At 37.3% G+C, this 19738-nt stretch overlaps 1 protein-coding gene across 10 annotated transcripts in view; it reads left to right on the forward strand.

Annotated features, from left to right (window-relative positions):
- Positions 1-19738, forward strand: part of BABAM2 (BRISC and BRCA1 A complex member 2) — a 493307-nt gene that overhangs the window by 58489 nt on the left and 415080 nt on the right. The gene's annotated exons all lie outside the window — the stretch shown is intronic.

Consider the following 19738-nt stretch of genomic DNA (forward strand, 5'->3'; position numbering starts at 1 on the left):
CTATTGCCAATTTCAAGCTTTTATTTGTTGTTTCTTAGGCCTGTCTCCATTAGCAGAGGAGATAGGGCCCTTATCTGGCATAACAGCTTTGTCTCCACTACCTAGCATAGGACCTGGCACAATTAGTATAAAACTGTGAATCTGAAAGTAATGTCGTGGTGTCAGGTTCAGGGGTGTATCACAGTTGTCTCTTAGGTTGAAAAAAGTCATTAGAAAGCATCAGAGAAACAAAAAGGTTAGTTGTTGCTACTTCCCTCTCCTAGACATTAAAGGTTTAAACTAATTATTTTTAAATTTAAAAAGTTTTTATTGAGGTATAGTGTATATTCAGAAAAGTACACTGAATCATAAGTAAGTATATAATGCATTGACTTTTCACGAGCTGAACAGACTTGTGTAACTAGCATCCAAAACCCAGAACATTATCAGCACCTTGTACGTCCTCTTTGTGCTCCCATCTAGTCACTGACCCCTCTTCCAATGAAAGGATAACTGCTCTCCTGACTTCTAACAAAATAGGTTAATATATTTAATATACATATATATACACATATATATAGATGGAATTTTTGCTGCACAAAATGGCATTTTGTGCGAGGCTTCATTTGTTCAGCGTTATGTTTGTGGTATTCTCTGTTGTTGCAGATAGTTGTAGATCACCCATTTTTCTGGCTGAGCAACTAGTCTTCCGTTGTGTAACATGCCACAGTTTATCTACTGTACTTTTGAAGGGCATTTGAGTAGTTCCTAATTGATATGGTTTGGGTGTGTTTCCACCCAAATCTCATCTTGAATTGTAGTTTCCATAATCCTCACCTGTCGTGGGAGGGAGCCGGTAGAAAGCAATTGAATCCTGGGTACTATTCTTGTGATAGAGAGTGAGTTCTCATGCAATCTGATGATTTTATAAGGGGCTTTTTCTTTTGCTCGGTACTTCTCCTTGCTGCCGCCATGTGAAGAAGGATGTGTTTGTTTCCCCTTCTGCTATGATTGTAAGTTCCTTGAGGCCTCCCGAGCCATGCTGAACTGTGAGTCAATTAAACCTCTTTCCTTTGTAAACTACCCAGTTTGGGGCACGTCTTTATTAGCAGTGTGGGAACAGACTAATACACTGGTTTTAGTCCGTTTTGAATAGTGCCATTGTGAACATTCTGTTACGTGTCTTTTTGCAAACGTAAAATATATATACATGTTTGAACCCTCTGGATTTTAAGTTAAGAACTATTCATGCATAGAATAAATATTTAAAAATTCTTCCAGTTCCATATTGTGTGTAACCAAAGGAGAAGGTTAGGGAGGGAAGAAGGAAAGGGGTGGATTTGAAGGGAAAGAACGAAGACAGAGGAAGGACAATAAGATAGGAAAAGGAAATCAGGGGAGAAGAAAATATTATAGAAAAGGAAGGGTGAAGAAAAATGGAGGCAAGCCTACAGCTGTGGGCTCCTAAATAAAATAAGATACTGAAACTAAATCCTTATCACAATCTTGAGCATGGACTTCAAGATATCATTACTTCTTGAAATGCAAATCTCTCTTCAAGCCTCATCAGCTGCTCTCAGAAGCTGTTTGGCCTCCAGTTCATCCATTTCTCTCTATCTCTACTGTCAGCACTCCATCTCTTTTCCTAACTAGTCCTAACCAGACTCTTCATAACTGTTCTAGATCTGATCTATTTTCCACTATCAACCATTTATATTATTTTAAACAAATCTAATAATAAAAAATAAAAACCAGCTCATGTTGAGATAGAGTAGGAATAGGACGTGCCTCCTCCACGTACTTTTCCTTTTCTTCTTCTTTTCACAAAACCTACACCACTACTTTGCCTACACTATACCCACTAATCCCCAAGCTTTTAGCCACTCAAAGAAAATAGCCATTCTTCTGTGCTGTCGTGATGTTTAACCATGCCTAATTCCAGAAACTGGCCTTAGGGGATCTAAACATTGAACCAAGGCTGTGGAGTCTCCTACCTTAGGAAGGAATGCTGAACAATTACTAGGGTATGTAAAGGGAAAACAATTTCATTGTTGGAACTGGGGTAGAAATTAAACACATGTAGTCATTTTAAGTCTGTCACTGATTTGCTTTTTGAACTACATTCGCAGACTCCTTATTCTTTTTGTTGTTGTTGTTTTTTCCATTATTAAAGTTATTGAGGAGTTGGAAGCTTGAATGACTTTGCAAATCTTAACTAAAACTAATGATATAATTATTGGCATTGTGGAATAATTTCTTACAGCACAGCACAATGTAGTTAATTTTTAAAGAATAGTATTTATCATGTTTTTGCATCATAAAAGTATCTTTTGGAATTGTCATTGGCAGGTTTTTATAAATATGCTTATTATATCTATCTTTGTAGGTATTTACTCAAGAAATTAAAAGAGTGTGTAAGTCAGAAAAGGATTCTGAGAACCAATATAGTTCAAATGGAAGATTGGAAGTATAGGTAGATTGGCATGAATTCAGGATGCAAGAGACCATTACTTTAGATGGTCTCTTTAGAAGGTCTGGGGTTTAAAACTGAGCCATACTACCCTTTAGTATTTCCAAAGGATAGACAACCACAGATTATGCGAGCAGTCATGTTGCCAGATTGGGTGACCCCTTCAAACTGGCTTGTCAGATTTGTTAATATCTTCTTACAAGGAATGAACCCAAGAATATGTTGGAGCTACATCTGGATGGAAATGAAATAGTATTACAGATTCTGAGCAGTCAGGCAGATAACCTGATGATAAATTTTAGGCAGTGAACTATATTGATGTTGCTGTCAACTTAGTAGAGATATCAAAAGAACACTTGGAAAGAAATAAATTAATGTTTGTTACTGTTGTAGGGAAACCAAGATGAATAGGGAGATTAGAAGACATCAAAGTAAAGCAGCTTATCTTCATATCCAAGGACCTTCAGCATCTAAAGATTCTTTAGAAAAGTGTTTTTCAAACTCTTTGATGGAAGAGCAGATTAAAAAAAAATCTAGTCACCAACTGATACTTTTGTAAAATATAAAAATGAATTGCTAGAAGAATGAAGTGAAAAAGACATGAAATACAAGGCTTGACTCTTTTATTAGTAGATTCATCAGACTTAAAATTACTTTTACACATTGCTGTAAAAGTTTTAAAATTCTTATCTCATTTTCTGTACTTTTCTTATTATGGATTAGTAATAATTTACAGACCAGAACTGGTCCATGGACCTGCTGTCTTTGAATAGCACGATTCTAGAAAAGTTTCTGTATTCTAACAGTCCAGGAGTTGGCCTTCTTAAGAATTCTGTCTCAGAGGGGCGACAGTAGTATGTTATTGATAAGTAATTCCTAACTATATATTAGATAATTGGAGATATGGTTTTTTAAAAATAAATATGGTAGATGGTTATACGGATAAAAACTTCTCTGAAGATTACTCAAATTTTCAGTTAGTTGGATCAGTAAAAAATCAGAGAGGGCATTGTTACTTTGTGCATGCTTTACGTATATATACACACACCAAAGAATGGCTTTTGGGTAAGGAGAAAATTTATACATGTATTTTGTAGGTATAAAATACACATAAAATCGATACACACCAACGAATGGCTTTTGGGCAAGGAGAGAATGTTTATAATACAATCTTCTTTTGTAAATACTCTTATTTCTGTACATTTTAAAGATCACCTTTTTTGATGTTTGCTTATTGAAGCTGTAATATAGTTATATAATCTAAGTTGAACATCTTAGACACTATGCCAGTGATTTGGGTAACATTTCAGTTTTTCTCTAATTGTAACTGATGAAGATTTTTAATGACTGTGATAGGCACATTGCCAATTTTTGTTACATTCTCTTGTTACAAGAAAATATAATTTGCCATTTCAACTTTGTTTCATGTGGTTCACGGTAGAATTCATTTCTTATTAAAAACTTAATAAAGAACTAGTGTTAGCTTTAGTAGTCATATTAAAGTATACTATTGCTTTAATCTACACCAGAATTATAGAATTTCAGGATTGGAAAGTGTTACACTCTAATGTTAACCATGTGATCTATGAACCCCTTCTAATGCTTCTCTGCCAAGTGACTGTTCAGGCTGTCTGTAAATATCTCCAGTCACGTGGAAGCTCCATGAGTCCCAACACAGCCCCCTGGGCAGCCAATACTGTTACATAGTGCTTTTCTACCTTGACCTGAAACCCTTTTCCTTGCCACTTCTCTCCCTTGTCACAATATAGAACAAGCTTAATTGATCCTGCATGTGAGTGAAGATAGCTATCATGTTTGATATTTCTCTCTTCTGTAGGCTAACATGTAGCCTTTGCTTCTGTCATGCGATTTGTGTCCTTCCTCGTCTTTTTTGGCTTCTTCTGAATGTGATCCAGTTAGTCTCTATACTTCTTAAAGTGTAATGCCTAGAACTGAATGAAGTGTTCAAGGAATAGTTTTGACCAAGTGTGGAGTTGAATATTGTTATCTTCATTTTCCAGGAAGCTGCGTTCTGTGAGATTGTATTGGACAGAGCTGTGGGTTACAAACCATTGATAGCTGTGACCCTTAGGTGTGTTATGAAATCATTTTAGAGGGTCTTGATTTACATAAAAAACAGAAGAGAATGGAACAAAAGTACACGTCATGTAATAAAGCTAAGTATCATTGCTTAACAATTTTGTTTTCAATTTATATATGAACACATACACACGTATATATATACATATACACACACACACATATATATATAACTCAGTACAGATGTCTCTACTGATGGTGATATAAAATGGTGATATAAAAGTTTCTTATTATGTGTCAAAAAAGTTTGAAAGCCTCTGACCTAGACTAGATGCTTCCCGTCCTTGTTTCTCTGATGGCTCCTTCTAGTCTCTGCTTGCTCTGCAGCCAATTTACGTGTCCCATCTTGATATTCTTCTCTTTGTTTCCCAGTAAATTTCCTGCTGTGTAACATGAGAGGCATGATGGGCTTCATTAGATTTGCTTTAGGACACCGGAAAATTATTTTACTGCTCTGATTAAGTCTTTTCACAGTTGGACCCCTGTCAGAATTTTTGTCTGTGGAATGAAGAAATGAAGTAGCCCCGTGAAGAGGCGAGGAGGTCAATTGAGATTTTTGACTCTGAAAATTATTGCCCCAGCAGAGTAAAGGGTTTAAGGAAAATAGTGTTTGAGATAGACTCTCCTCCTCCTTATTTTTTGGTTTTGCAATTTGTACTTTTGAATACTCGTGACAGTGAGTGCTCTCTGTGTGCCAGGAACTGTTCTAAAGACTTTATTTATGTGCACCAAATCAGTGGATCCTCATAACAACCCTCTGGAGCATGACTGTTATCCTTATTTTACAGATGAGAACACGGAGGAAGAGAGAGATTATTTAACTTGCACGAGGCTTTAGAATTTATAGTGTATAGCAGTAGCATCTCAAGCAGCAATCTAAGAACGAAATTCTTTCAAACTACCTAACAACCAAAAATACGTGGATGGCACACTTATCCCATTACCCTGTAGTTCCAGATATGCTCATATAGCAGATGCTAAGTCTTTTCATAATCATTTCAATATAAGAATTTGAAGATATAAAAAACTTTTTTTTTCTATCTTTAGAAAGCACTTTTCAGTAACAGGAAAGGGAATCCTTTAATGACACTTCAGAATCTATTAATTCTTCCTGTTCCTTTCTTCCCCACTCTTCTTTATCTCATTCTCTGTTTTTGGCTCTACCCTGTCATCGGTTTCCTACTACAATTCTCTCTGCTTTTTCGTTTTCTTTTCTTCTCCCCATCTCCCTATCTCCCCATCCCCACTGGTTTTCCATCTATTCTTTCCTTTACTCTGCTTTTGTGCTTTCCATTCAAATTTATTTTTTTATATAAGCTAAGCATATACTGCGCACCAAGTAAGTGTGAGGCATTATTGAGATACAAACGTAAATAAAGCATGTAGCAGGAGAGCTAATCAGCGTGAGATCAAAGCTCTGCTAGTTCATTCCCTTGAGAATCTGAGCTACTGGGGCATGCCACGGTAAATACTCCTTAGGCCTTCCCTATATGGATCAGGAATTTCTATGGGATTTAGAAAAATAGTATGCAAATCATATAAAATATGAGCCCCAGAGTTCAGGGAATAGGCAGCACATCTATTTAGGACATGTTTTGGATCAAGGCATAAAAACAGTGGCCTAAAAAGTTTACAGGAATATTTTCATTGGAAAATTAGTAGTGTTTAGTGTAAAAATTACTTCTTATAAAATAACACTGTACATTGAATGTATGAAAATGGTATTTAAGTTGGCCTTGTCCCTGGGGATCTCTTATATAACATTTACTAATATGAGTAATAATTACCACCTTTCCCACAGTTGGAATAGCAAACAGTCCAGGACATTTCTGTAACTTGTTTGACCTTGTCCACTCCAGCTCCACCTTGCTCACTTGCAGTATTTATGAAATAGCTTTCAGGTACTTCCTATGTGCCAGCAGGTATGCTGCTGGACACTGAGGGATCCAGGGTTTAATGCGTTCTCTTTCTTCTTAGAGTTTTCAGTCTAGCAGTGCATGTCTCTTAGGTTTTGCCCTTAAAGACAATTGCCCATAACTATTTCTCCTTCCCCTCACTTGGCCAGATCCTATGCATTCTTAGAGGCCAGTTGTATTCCAGTGAACCTTCCTTGGTTACCCACGCTAAAAGTGGTTTTTCTGCTCTCTTCGCTCCTATTGTGTTTATTTTCTTTAACCACTAATTTGGCAATTAATCATGTTAATTGCTTTGTGACTTGTATCTATTGTTGTCTTGACTTGTTATTTAAATTGTGTTGTGTGACTTTCATAGTTTGATTTTTGTCTTCTGATTACAAGTTTTTGAGAATAGAGACTCCTTTGTATAACTCTTATAGCAATGATTACTCCAAACTTTTTTTTTTTTTGAGACAGAGTCTTGCTCTGTTGCCAGGCTGGAGTGCAATGGCGCGATCTGGGCTCACTGCAACTTCCGCCTCCCAGGTTCAAGTGATTCTCCTGCCTCAGTGTCCCAAGTAGTTGGGACTACAGGCACGTGCCACCACGCCCAGCTAATTTTTGTATTCTTAGTAGAGACGGGGTTTCACCATGTTGACCAGGATGGTCTCGATCTCTTGACCTCATGAACTGCCCGCCTCAGCCTCCCAAAGTGCTGGGATTACAGGTGTAAGCCACCACGTCCGGCCCAAACTTTTTTTTTTATTATGTACCCTGTCTTAGTCAGTTTGGGTTGCCATAACAAAATACCTTAGACTGGGTAATTTATAAACAACAGAAGTTTCTTGGTCACAGTTCTGGAGGCTATAAAGTCCAGGATCATGGCTCTGGTAGATTGCGTCTGGTGAGGGCCTGTTTCTCATAGATGGTGCCTTCTGTGTGTCCTTCTATGGCAGAAGGGCAAAGGGGCAGACAAGCTCCCTCAGGCCTCTTTTATAAGACCTCATAAATAATCCTATTTATGAGGCCTCCATTTTATGACCTAGTCAGCTCCCAAAGGCCCTACCTCTTAATACCAACACGTTGGGGGTTAGATTCCAATAGGAATTTTGAGGGGCCACAAACATTCAGATTGTAGCACACCCCAAATCATTTTATTGTGTACCTCTGCTACGTGCATTTTTCCTTGTAAAAATATATTTATAGATTATAAAACATACATAAAATATAAGCTAAAAATGATGTAAAGATAAAATAAGCAACACTGTAAAAATAATTTGTATTACTTATAATGTGGTATTTTCACCTGCCATACCTGAAAAAGAAATCTGAAAAAATATGTAGATACTAATGGAAGAAATGCTTTTGCCATAAATTAAGTGTCTGGAAATGTGAGGGTCTGTCTCTGGACTCTTTATTCTGTTTTACTGGTTTGTCTATTTTTGTACCAACGTCAATATTTTAATTACTAACGTTTATGGTAAATTTTGAAATCCAGTAGAGCAAATTTCCTACCAAGGTTTTTCTTATTGTGGTAAAATACATATAACCTAAATTTACTATTTTAATCATTTTTAAGCCTACAGTTCTGTGGCATTAAGTTTATTCACATTGTAGTACAATCATTACTACTATCCATCTGAAACTCTGTACCCATTAAACTATGGCTTCCTATTTCCCTCTCTCCTTAACCCGTTACAACTACCGTTCTACTTTCTCTGACTATGAGTTTGACTACTTTAGATACCTCATGTAAGTGGAATCATATAGTCTTTGTCCTTTTTTGACTAGCTTATTTCACTTAGCATAAGGTCCTCAAGATGTATCCATGTTGTAGCATGTGTCAACATTTCCTTCCTTTTTAAGGCGGGATGATATTCCATTCCATTGTGTGTGGATATAGATGTATAGTATGATGTATATATAATTTTGTTTATCCATTTTGTTTATCCATTCATCCATAGATGGACACTTGGATTGCTTCTACCTTTTGTTTATTGTGAATAATCCTATTGAGTTTTTCTTCTTCAAGATAATCGGATCTATTCTAGGTTCTTGGCATTCCATTTGTATTTTAGAATCTGCCTTTCAGATTCCAGATCAATTTAGGCAGAACTGACAACTCTTCATTATGAGTCTTTTTTTTATTTTGAGGCAGAGTCTCACTCCGTGTCTCAGGCTGGAGTGCAGTGATGCGATCATTGCTCACTGCAGCCTCGACCTCACTGGCTCAGGTGATCCTCCCACCGCAGACTTCCAAGTAGCTGGTACTACAGGCACGTGCCACCATGCCCACTAATTTTTTGGTATTTTTTTTGTAGAGACAGGGTTTATCCATGTTGCCCGGGCTGGTCTCAAACTTTTGAGCTCAAGTGATCCGCCTGACTCGGCCTCCTAACTTGCTAAGATTATAGGCATGAGCCACTGCGCCCAGCCTCATTATGAGTCTTTTAATCCATGAACATGATATCTCTGTTTATTTATTTACTTATTTTCTTCTTAATAATAGCTTCCTGCATAGAGATCTTACACATCTATTGTAACATTTATTTCTATATATTTGATCATTTGATGTTATTTTAGATGGCGTCTTTCTGAAAGTTTTGTTTTCTGACTGTTGATGGTATATGGAAATACAGTTGACTTCTATGTATGCTCTAACAACTTTGCTAAACCCACATACTCATTCCAATAGTGCACAAAATTTGCTAAACATTTACAAAATTTTCTATGTGCACAGTCACATTTTCTGCAAAAACGTAAGTTCTGTTTCTTCTTTTCCAATTTCTATACCCCTTATTTCCTCCATCCTGGCTAGGACCTCCAGTACAATGTTGAATAAAAGTGATAAGAGCTGGTATTCTTGTCTCATCCTCTATCTCAAAGAAAAAAATTTTAATGTTTTATTTTTAAGTATGATGTTGCTTTAAGTTTTTTATAGATAGCCTTTATCAGATTAAGGACGTTCCCTTTTATCCCAGTTTATAGAGAGCTTTTAAAATTATGAATGGATGTTTAATTTTATCAAACACTTGTACTTGTTGAGATAATCCTGTTAATTTCCTCTTATTCTCTTAGCAGAGTTAATTAAATGCACATATTAGAAAAGAAGAGAGGTTGAAAATTAATAAGCTAAGCATCTGTCTGAAAAAGTTAAAGGATTTTTTTCCCCCTTCTAGTTAGCTGTTAAAAACAGTATGTGAGCCCATCATTCCTACTGAAACCATATTGTAATTTAAACTACATTTTTGTTATAGGGACACCTACCAACATTTAAAAATACTTCCTACTCTAAAGTAGAGTTGAAGTTTATCATTTATAAATGGAGATATGGCATGGAAGCTGAGAATAACAGTTGACGCCACATGAACTGGCAAACACATTTTCTTGAATATTTTAATTTTGTAATTTTTAAAACATTCTGGGCTGAGTCACTTATTTTGGTGATGGCATTTTGGAATCCTATGCTAAGAATTAAATGTATCATTTTTCTAGTAGGGTCTAGCCATAGTTTTTAGGCTTTAGTGATAGAATATACTTGATGTATCAAGAATATCATATGTCATCAAATGCATAGCTCCATTCCCCTGAAAATCAATGTAGAAAATCTATCTGAATGCAATTTTGTGTTCTTTGACCAATTTTAATTTGTATTTTTTGCTTGTAAAAGGGTCTAAGACTTGACCTTGTGGATTTTGATTTGGCCAGCTAGATGGGGTATAATTATAGCCCTTTCAAGGCTGAATATGTAAGATTCCGTGAACCAGTTCAGATGCCTTTGCAGATAAAATGCCCATGTTTTAGATTATTTAGATAAATGTTAAGATACCCTTTGTCAGTCTTCCAGCTTCTTTACTTCTGCATCCAGTCTAGAAACCATGATAATTTTTGAAACTGAGTAATTGATGTTAGATTTAATTCAGAGAAAATAAATTCTAAAAGATGAAAATGTAGTTAATATTAGTTAACAGTAATTTACTGTAATATGTGACCTTTTTAAAAAGGCAGTTATTGATCTTTGAGCATATTTTATTTGAGAGTCACTTGTTATTTTAGGTTGCCAAAGTTGAAGACTTCCTTCTCAGCTGATGTTAAATATTGTTGGTTTAGCACAAACGTCACTATCAAGAAAACAGGAAGCTATGTAGGACACATGCCAAATGTTAAATTAATAGTCAGGGTAAAGGAAACTGACGTAGACTCAGGGAAGGAACCCTGGACTCATCTACTTTGTTCTTTTTAGGTGACTTGAAGAGTAGAAATGGTCTAAGTCATTATTTTTTCCAGACAGTGTATCAAAAAACAGGGTTAGCCCTATTAATCCAGAAAGAATATATTTTCTTATATTTTGCATTATTTTAAAACTGCTAATGTTTTAAAGGTTGTAGAATATCTTCATATAGTTTTGTTAATCTAAAATTAGTTCTTGGCTGTCTCTAAAAAGCCTATAAAGTATAGTAAAATTTGCCTACTTTTATTTTTTATAGTGAAACCTTAAAATTTGAGTTGGATCTCAGTAACTAGGAACAAGTGATAATTTAAAGAGGAGTCAAATCCAAATTTACCTTTCATTATTTACTTACAGTTTATTTATATAAAGAGTGTGCTAAATCAATGAACAGTGTCATCATTGTAGAGTCTATGTCATCAAGTTACAGGGGCCTTGTTCCCTCTCTTGTAGCCTTGAGTGACGTTTACAGTGTTTATACTTATTACTGATAAATAATTTTCTTTTCATTAGAACACATGTAATAGAACTTCTTTTTGGCAATATTTTGTCATCTTTTACTTCTCATTTTTCTAGGTACTTAATAAAATATCATTTGTTGAAAACATTTATAGTTCATCAATTATAAGGTTTATAGTTATAAATCTTTATAAGTCACTAATTATGATTTATAATTCGCCAATCATAAGATATCTCATTAATCTGATGGTTTTCTCTTAAATTATTGCGAGATGGTTTAATATAGTAATTAAGAAAGTAGGCCATGGAGGCAGACATACTGGGTTTGGATTCCAGCTCTGTCACTCACTAGCAAGTTACATAGCATCTACGTGCCTCAGTGCCCTCGTCTGTAAATTGTAGGTAATAACAGCACCTACCTTGGACAAGGTTGCTGTAAGTTTAAATAGTTTAATATATTTAGAATACTATACTTAGAATAGTGCCTGCTGCGTAGTAAATGCCTGACAAATATTAGCTGCTGTTATTTGTTTATTGTGGAAATATAATAATTTAAGGTAATGGTTTAAAGTTTAAGTTCTGAGTTGTGTGTACAGCTCTTCAAAGGGCAGACCTTCCACAAATAATCACACTTTTGCCCTCCTTGGAGGTGAGGATAAGCACCTCATCCCAATTCCAGTTAAATCAACAGTCTTTTTTTTTTTTTTAATCATGAAAAGAGTACAACACTAGGAGTCAAGATGTATGCATTCATTCAGCAAACCTTTATCCTCATACACAGTTGTTGGAGTGTTCACCTCCTGGATATCAGTGCTAGACACTGGAGATTTAAAGTTGCCTAGGCCATGCAGACTAAGATATGGTTAGAGTGTCCTGGAAGTGGTTTCCAATCCCAGAGTGCCAGTGAGACCCTTTGCTCTTTGATGTCGTCATCTGTAAAATGACAGTTCTTGAGTTTAGTTTATGAGTGTTAGTAATATGCTAAAATTTCATCAGTGCTGCATACGTAGCATTGTGCTAGGTGCTATACTAGGACTTACTTAAAAAAGAGTATAACATAGCTCTTTACATGAGAATCTTATGATCTGGTTGAGAAAACAAGCCACAATGAGAAAAACAGACAAATAATACTTGGAGTCATGTGATTAAATGTAAAACAAGAGACTGAACAGATGAGAATGTGCGAAGGTTCTTACGCTCAGCATTTTATTGCGTCAATGATTAACTGCCATTTCTGTAATAAAGTACTAGAGTAAACTACCTCCTTTGATGCTATCAAGAATTCCCGCTTGATAATTCCCACTTTCATAATCTGTATAATGTGAGTTTAACTCCCTTTGTTCACCCACATGTTAAACTTTAAAACAGTGCATTCCCGGTATATTTAGGTACTTTGAAATTGGTAAAAGATACATTTTTACAGTATAGTTTTTATCCAAAATCCTTTCTACACTCTAACACCAAGATATGTTTTTTGTTCTTGTTACTGCTATATTCCTATCACTTAGTGCCAGACACACAGTGAACACTGATGAAATATAGTTGAGACACAAATTTGAAATTATACTTAACTGTCAGCAATTTTAAAATCATTTAAAAATAATTTTTGAATTAAAAGTGATTCAATTTGGAATATTGGCTTTTTCAACCTTGGCTCTAACTATGTGTGAGGACAAGTTGCCATTCTATAAATATGATTTTAATGTAGCCAGTAGCTTTTTCTTTACTAGTTTTTTCATACTTGTATAAGGAAATGGCTTTCTAGATGAGTGAATTTCCCTGCTGTATTAGTTATCTGTTACAGATTTATGACAGCAGTTTCATGGGAGACCTTAAGCTAGAACTGCCCAGCCAAGCCATTCCCAAATTCCGACCCAAAGAAACTGTGAAAGATAATAAATGTTAGAAATGTGAAGTTTTGTGATACCACAATATAAAGACTTTCATATGCTTTACTTGAAGACTGTTCATCAGTGTATCACTCTGAATTCTTTACTTCTGAAAAGTGGTGAAATACTTTAAAAGGAAAAGATAAAATCAGGCCATCATAGCCAAGTTTTCTTAGTCAAATAGGAAAGGGATGTATTTAGCCTTAAAATACTTTATAATTGTGTCCGAGAACCATGGCTCATGCCTATAATCCCAGACTTTCGGAGGTTGAGGCGGCAAGATTGCTTGAGGTCAGGAATTCGAGAGCAGCCTGGGCAAAGCCCTGAGATACTGTCTCAAAAAGAAAAAAAATGTAGCCGAGTGTGGTGGTGCTTTTGTAGTCCCAGCTACTTGGGAAACTGAGGTGGGAGGATTCTTTGAGCCCAGATGTTCAAGGCTGCAGTGAGTTATAATTGTACCTCTGCACTCCAGCCTGGGCTCTAGAGCAAGACACTGTCTCCTAAAAAAATTATAATAGTAAAATAGTTCATAGTTCGTGTTCATTATAAAAATCAAAACAATGCAGAAAGCAACTGGGTGCAGTGGCTCATGCCTATAATCCCAGCTCTTTGGGAGGCTGAGGCAGGAGGATTGCTTAATTCCAGGAGTTTGAGACCAGCCTGGGCAACATGGTGAAACCTTGCCTCTACTAAAAATACAAAAAATTAGCCAAGTGTGGTGGCATGTGCCTGTGGTCCCAGCTACCTGGGAGGCTGAGGTGGGAAGATCGCCTGAGCTTGGGAAGCTCTTTGAAGCTTCAATGAGCTGTGATCGCACTACTGTACTCCAGCTTGGGTGACAGCAAGACCTTGTTTCAAAAAAAAAAAAAAATGCAGAAAGGTAATTAGAAGAATGTTGTTGTAAAAATCATTTCAAATCTGGCCACATTTTGGTTATTCTCCTGAAATCTGTTTATGTGTATAGATATACATACTTACAAGTGTCCTTTTTCCATAAGTGGAATCATACTATTTCCATGTATTTTTAAAGCTTTTTAAACATTACTATGGGTTTAAAATTCACCCAAACTCCCCTTAGTGCTGTATGACGTTGGAAAGATCACTTCCTTGAAGTGGGGACAGGAGTGGGTAATACTCCCCAAAAGCACAATCAAGTCAAAATGGTAATCTCCAGTTAGCAGCAGGCCTTCTGTTTTACTGAGAGGAATATGCAGATTTGGGGCCAAGTCAAACTGTTCAAGGCAACAGAGGAAAGCTCTTTTAAACCCATGCTCTTTTTTTTTTGTTTGTTTTTTGTTTTTGAGACGGAGTCTTGCATTGTTGCCTAGGCGGGAATGCAGCGGCATGATCTCAGCTCACTGCAACCTCTGTATCTCGGGTTCAAGCGATTCTCCTTCTTCAGCCTCCCTAGCAGCTGGGACTACAGGCATGCACCACCACACCAGGCTAATTTTTGTATTTTTAGTAAAGATGAGGTTTCACCATGTTGGCTAGGCTGGTCTTGAACTCCTGACCTCAGGTGATCTGCTTGCCTCAGCCTCCCAAAGTGTTGGGATTACAGGTGTGAACCACCACACCCTGCCCCCATGTTCTTTTTTGATTAACGGAAAAACGAGTACCCTCCTCTTGTGCAACTTGAATTTTCACAGTAAATTAAAGAACATGACAAAACCAATTTTAGACAGAGGTAACTTAAGAAGAGGAAACATTTTAGTTTAATCTTAGAAGAAACTTTGTGTACATGGCATTGGGTTGTTTCCTATAAACCTATTTATCCTAGGTAATATAAGGAAGATAGAATGTAACGTATCTTAAATAATTTGCCCAACATTTCATTGGAAGACAAGCTGAATGCCACTTAGGAGAAAGAGACCTACTAATGGCAGCTTTCCTCTGTTGCCTTGAGCACTTTGACTCTTGGCCCCACATTTGTATATCCCTCTCAGCAAAGCAAAATCCCTGCAGCTAACTGGAGATGAAAATTTTGACTTGAGTGTGCTTTTGGCAAGTATTACTCTTCATACCCCTCTCCCCCATTCCCACTTCAAGTAAGTGATCTTTCCAATATCATAAAACACTAAGGTGAGGTTTTGTAAATTTTTCTTCTGTCTTTTCTGTGACATTTTAGTGGCCCTTATAGATTGGCTAGCCTACCCATTAACCTGACTGTTTCCATAGAAGATTTGGCTATCATCTCACACTTTAAACTCTTCATTTTCTTTTCCTTAAACATGCTCCTTTCCTAGTCAGCCTTGTTCAAAAAATCCATTTTGTCCCGTCTCCACTGCTGTTACTCTAGTCCAAGGATCCATTATCTTTCTTTCTTTTTTTCAGATCTAAAGTGGTTATTATTATTATTATCCTACCTGCATTGGGTTTTCAGTCCCAATGGAGATTGAGAAACCTAGTGAGACCAGTAGCATCCCTGGGGTGGGGGGTAAACACAAGACTCATCCACATTGCTCCCAGCTGCCCTGGCCTTCCTACAACTCTTAGAGGTTTGCAGTCCGGGTCCCTTATAGCCAGCTACGTAGCGATGTCTTTCCTGAAATAGAGACTTTGGGCAGCAGAGCTCCTCATCCCATTCCAGGTGGATAACCACACCCTGAAACACTCCTTTCCATGACTGAAGGTGAGAGGCTGAGGGGAATGCTTTCTGTCCTCTGTGACCCTGTTCCTTTCCAGCACCGTTCTTGCTCTCATGTGCCTGAGTGTGGGCCTTTTCTGCCAAGTGGGCTACACTCTGCTCAGCCCACACATCACAGAAGACTGTCTCCTCACTGAAGACTGTGAAGTGAATGTTTATACTAAAGTGGCAGCATTATCACTGCACCAGAGCTAGAAAATGGACAGGCAAGGCTCTCTGTAGATAGCAGAGAAGTAGGTAATACCATCTACAAATGCATGTTGGTTTTGCTCCATCATCTTTCTTGACTAAAATGGTCTCCTATCTGGTCTGGCTGTGTTCATTTTATCTCTCATGGTCTTTTTTTTTTTTTTTTTTTTTTTCTATACAGTAGACAAAGTGATCTTTTAAAAACATAGATGTTTTTACCCTTCTGCTCAAAACCCTCCTTTGTGCTTGGCATAAAAGCTGAATGAATTGTAACCACTTGCAGGCCCCGTGTGATCTGTCCGTTGATTTTGCCCCCTCTCCCTCATTTACTGTGTCCTAATCTTTTGCTTTTCTCTCCCTCATTTGCTGTGCTCCAGCCGCATTGCCCAGATATATCAAGATTTCTTCCCCAGATGTACCAAGCTTGTTCCTGTCTTCACACCTTTGCACCAGCTGTTTCCTCTGCCTGGAATGCTCTATCCCAGAACTTGGCATGGTGGGCCACTTTGTGTGATTCAGTTTTTGGATTTCACCTCCTCCAGAGGTCCTCTTTGATCTTCCAGTGTAAAGTAGCTCCTGCTTCAGTGCAGCACCCTGTTTTATTTTCCTCATAGTATTTAGCAATCCGAAACCATCTTTATATGTTTGTCTCTTGTTTATCATTTTCTTTTTCCCTTGCTAGAATTTAAGTCCCATGAGACCGTAGATCTTCTCTGTCTCGTCCATGCTATAATCCTAACACGTAGAGCAATGCTTGATAAATCTTATCTAAATGAAACAAATCAGTGAATGAAAAACAGAGATAGAGAAATACACTTTTTTCTTCATAAAATTTTAATTTTTTAGTTGACACATAGGAATTGTACATATTTATGGGGTACATAATGATGTTTTGATACATATAGTGTATAGTAATAAGATCAGGGTAATTAGCATACCTCATCTCAAACATTTATCATTTATTTGTGATATAAACAGTCAATATCCTCCTTCTAGCTATTTGAAACTGTTTATTATTGTTAACTCTAGTCATCTACAGTGGTGTAGTACACTAGAACGTATTCCTCTTATCTTGCTGTAATTTTGTATCCTTTAGCAAATCTTTTCCTATCCCCCTTAGACACGTACCTTTTAATACACTGAGGTTGCTGGAACCAGCTGTTGATGTAGTAAGGGAGGAAGGTGACATGGCAGGGCACAAAATCACTTAACCAGTCCTGGTTAAAGTATATAATAAAAAGTGTGGCCCAACAATGAGTGTAACCATTCGGGAAAAAAACAATTTCTCATTGAAGAAGGAGTGAGTTATTCAAACAAACTGGAATCAGATTAATCCTGAGGATTTCCTGTACTACTAATAACTTCAGTCTTTAAGCTATGTAGTTAGATAATTTGATCCCCAAGCCCCAAAAAGATCCTTGATTGTGAATGGTGTTTTTCATAAATTTAAAGCATTGCAGTTGAATGCAATAGAAAAGGAAAAATCTTAGTGTTGCTTATAGGGTTCATAGCAGCGTGCTCAGAATGACATGAGGCTCATTACCATCATTAGATTACATTTTATAATGTTATAATTTATGTGTTTTCTATAGTCTTTTAAAATAACTACTGTGTTGTGGGGTAGAAAAGATTATACTAAAAGGGAAATATGATGCCCCTAAAATGTACTCTGAGGAATTTTTTTATATTGAAAGGAAAATGAGAAAGTATTCTTAAAACCTGTGAAATACAGGCTGGGCGCGGTGGCTCAAGCCTGTAATCCCAGCACTTTGGGAGGCTGAGACAGGCGGATCGTGAGGTCAGGAGATTGAGACCATCCTGGCTAACATGGTGAAACCCCGTCTCTACTAAAAAAATACAAAAGAAAAAAAAAAAAACTAGCTGGGCGAGGTGGTGGGCGCCTGTAGTCCCAGCTACTGGGGAGGCTGAGGCAGGAGAATGGCGTAAACCTGGGAGGCGGAGCTTGCAGTGAGCTGAGATCCGGCCATTGCACTCCAGCCTGGGCGACAGAGCGAGACTCCATCTCAAAAAAAAAAAAAAAAAAAAAAAAACCTGTGAAATATAAAAATAGGTTACCATTCAGTTGCTGGTATAGCTTTGTTGTTTAGTTTGTAAGCTGGTATTTTTATTGACCCCTGAAGACAATGAGGAATAGTCAACTTAGTGATTTATGTTAAACATATTCTTGTTATGTTTCTGGTTTTTTTTTTTTTTTTTTTCTTTTTTTCTTTTTTGAGACAGTGTCTTACTCTGTCATCCAGGCTGGAGCACAGTGGTGCAATCTTGGCTCACTGCAGCCTCCACCTCCCAGGTTCAAGCGATTCTCCTGCCTCAGCCTTCCGAGTAGCTGGGATTACAGGTGTATGCCACCATGCCTGGCTAATTTTTTTCTGAGATGGAGTTTTGCTCTGTGCCCAGGCTAAAGTGCAGTGGTGGGATCTTGGCTCACTGCAACCTCCGCCTCCTGGGTTCAAGCGATTCGCCTGCCTTAGCCTCCCAAGTGAGTAGCTGGGACTACAGGTGCTTGCCACCATGCCCAGCTAATTTTTGTATTTTTAGTAGAGACCTGGTTTCACCATGTTGGTCAGGATGGTCTTTATACGTGTCTCTTGACCTTGTGATCCGTCCGCCTCAGCCTCCCAAAGGGCTGGGATTACAGGTGTGAGCCACCGCCCCTGGCCTAATTTTTGAATTTTTAGTAAAGATGGGGTTTCACCATGTTGGCCAGGCTGGTCTTGAACTCCTGACCTCAAGTGATTTGCCTGCCTTGGCCTCCCAAAGTGCTGGGATTGCAGGTGTGAGCCACCGTGCCTAGCCACTGTCTAGTTCTTTTCCCTTTCACATTCAAATCGTTTTGGGAAAAAGTAATAGTAAATCTCTAATGTGGGGTCTGAATTACTTAAAGTCAAAATTTTTTGGATTTATTTTTAAATGACTCTTGCCCAAGTTGCCATGTAGGGAAGTTGTACATTTATTTTAACTATGCATCCATCCATTAAATTACTTCTATAGGTTCTTTTTTAGAATTGCTTCACAGCCAGTTTTGGAATTACGAAAGAAAATTAGCCTCTTTGCTTTCGTTTATACATTAAAAATCTCATCTTTTTAAAACAAAATGAAGACATATTACTTTCTCAATTGACTTCATATTAATATTTTATTAACTTATGAAGCCTATGCAGCTGTTATGCAGTTGAACTTATGACTTCTAAGATAATAAATTATTTTGTACAACAAATCTGTGAAGAGCAAGAAACATTGTATAACTTTGTGAAATAATAGATTAAAAAAAACTAGGCCAGGTTCAGTGGCTCACACCTACGATCCTGACACTTTGGAAGGCTAGATGGGAGGAGGACCACTTGAGCCCAGGAGTTTGAGACCACCCTGGGTAACATAGTGAGACTGCCTCTCTTTAAAAAAAAAAAAAAGCCAGGTGTGGTGTTGTGCACCTGTGGTCTCAGCTGCTTGGGAAGTTGAAGTGGGAGGATTGCTTGAGCCTGGGAGATTGAGGCTGCAGTGAGCAGAGATTGCATCACTGCACTCCAGCCTGGGCTACAGAGCGAGACCTTGTCTTGAAAAACAAAACAAAAAGAAAATACCAAACTGTTGAGACCTGGGTGACTACCCCCCACCTTTAAAATTTGCATTTTACTTGAAATTGAGTGCGCATTGTGCTTTCCTGCAGATGAAAGTTATGGTGTGCCAAATCTAAAGGAAGCACTGTACCTTTGTGGAAGGAAAGAAAACCATCTGGTACCAGAAAAAGGCCAAAAGTGGGCTCTTTTTTGTAGTAACAGAATGAAAGCTAAGAGTCCATATTTAAAATATGATCATAAAACTATTCTTATTTTACAGTTCTTGGCATAAGAATAGACATGT

The sequence above is a fragment of the Macaca nemestrina genome, chromosome 13 (assembly GCF_043159975.1).
Source record: "Macaca nemestrina isolate mMacNem1 chromosome 13, mMacNem.hap1, whole genome shotgun sequence".
In the NCBI taxonomy this organism is placed as follows: Eukaryota; Metazoa; Chordata; class Mammalia; order Primates; family Cercopithecidae; genus Macaca; species Macaca nemestrina.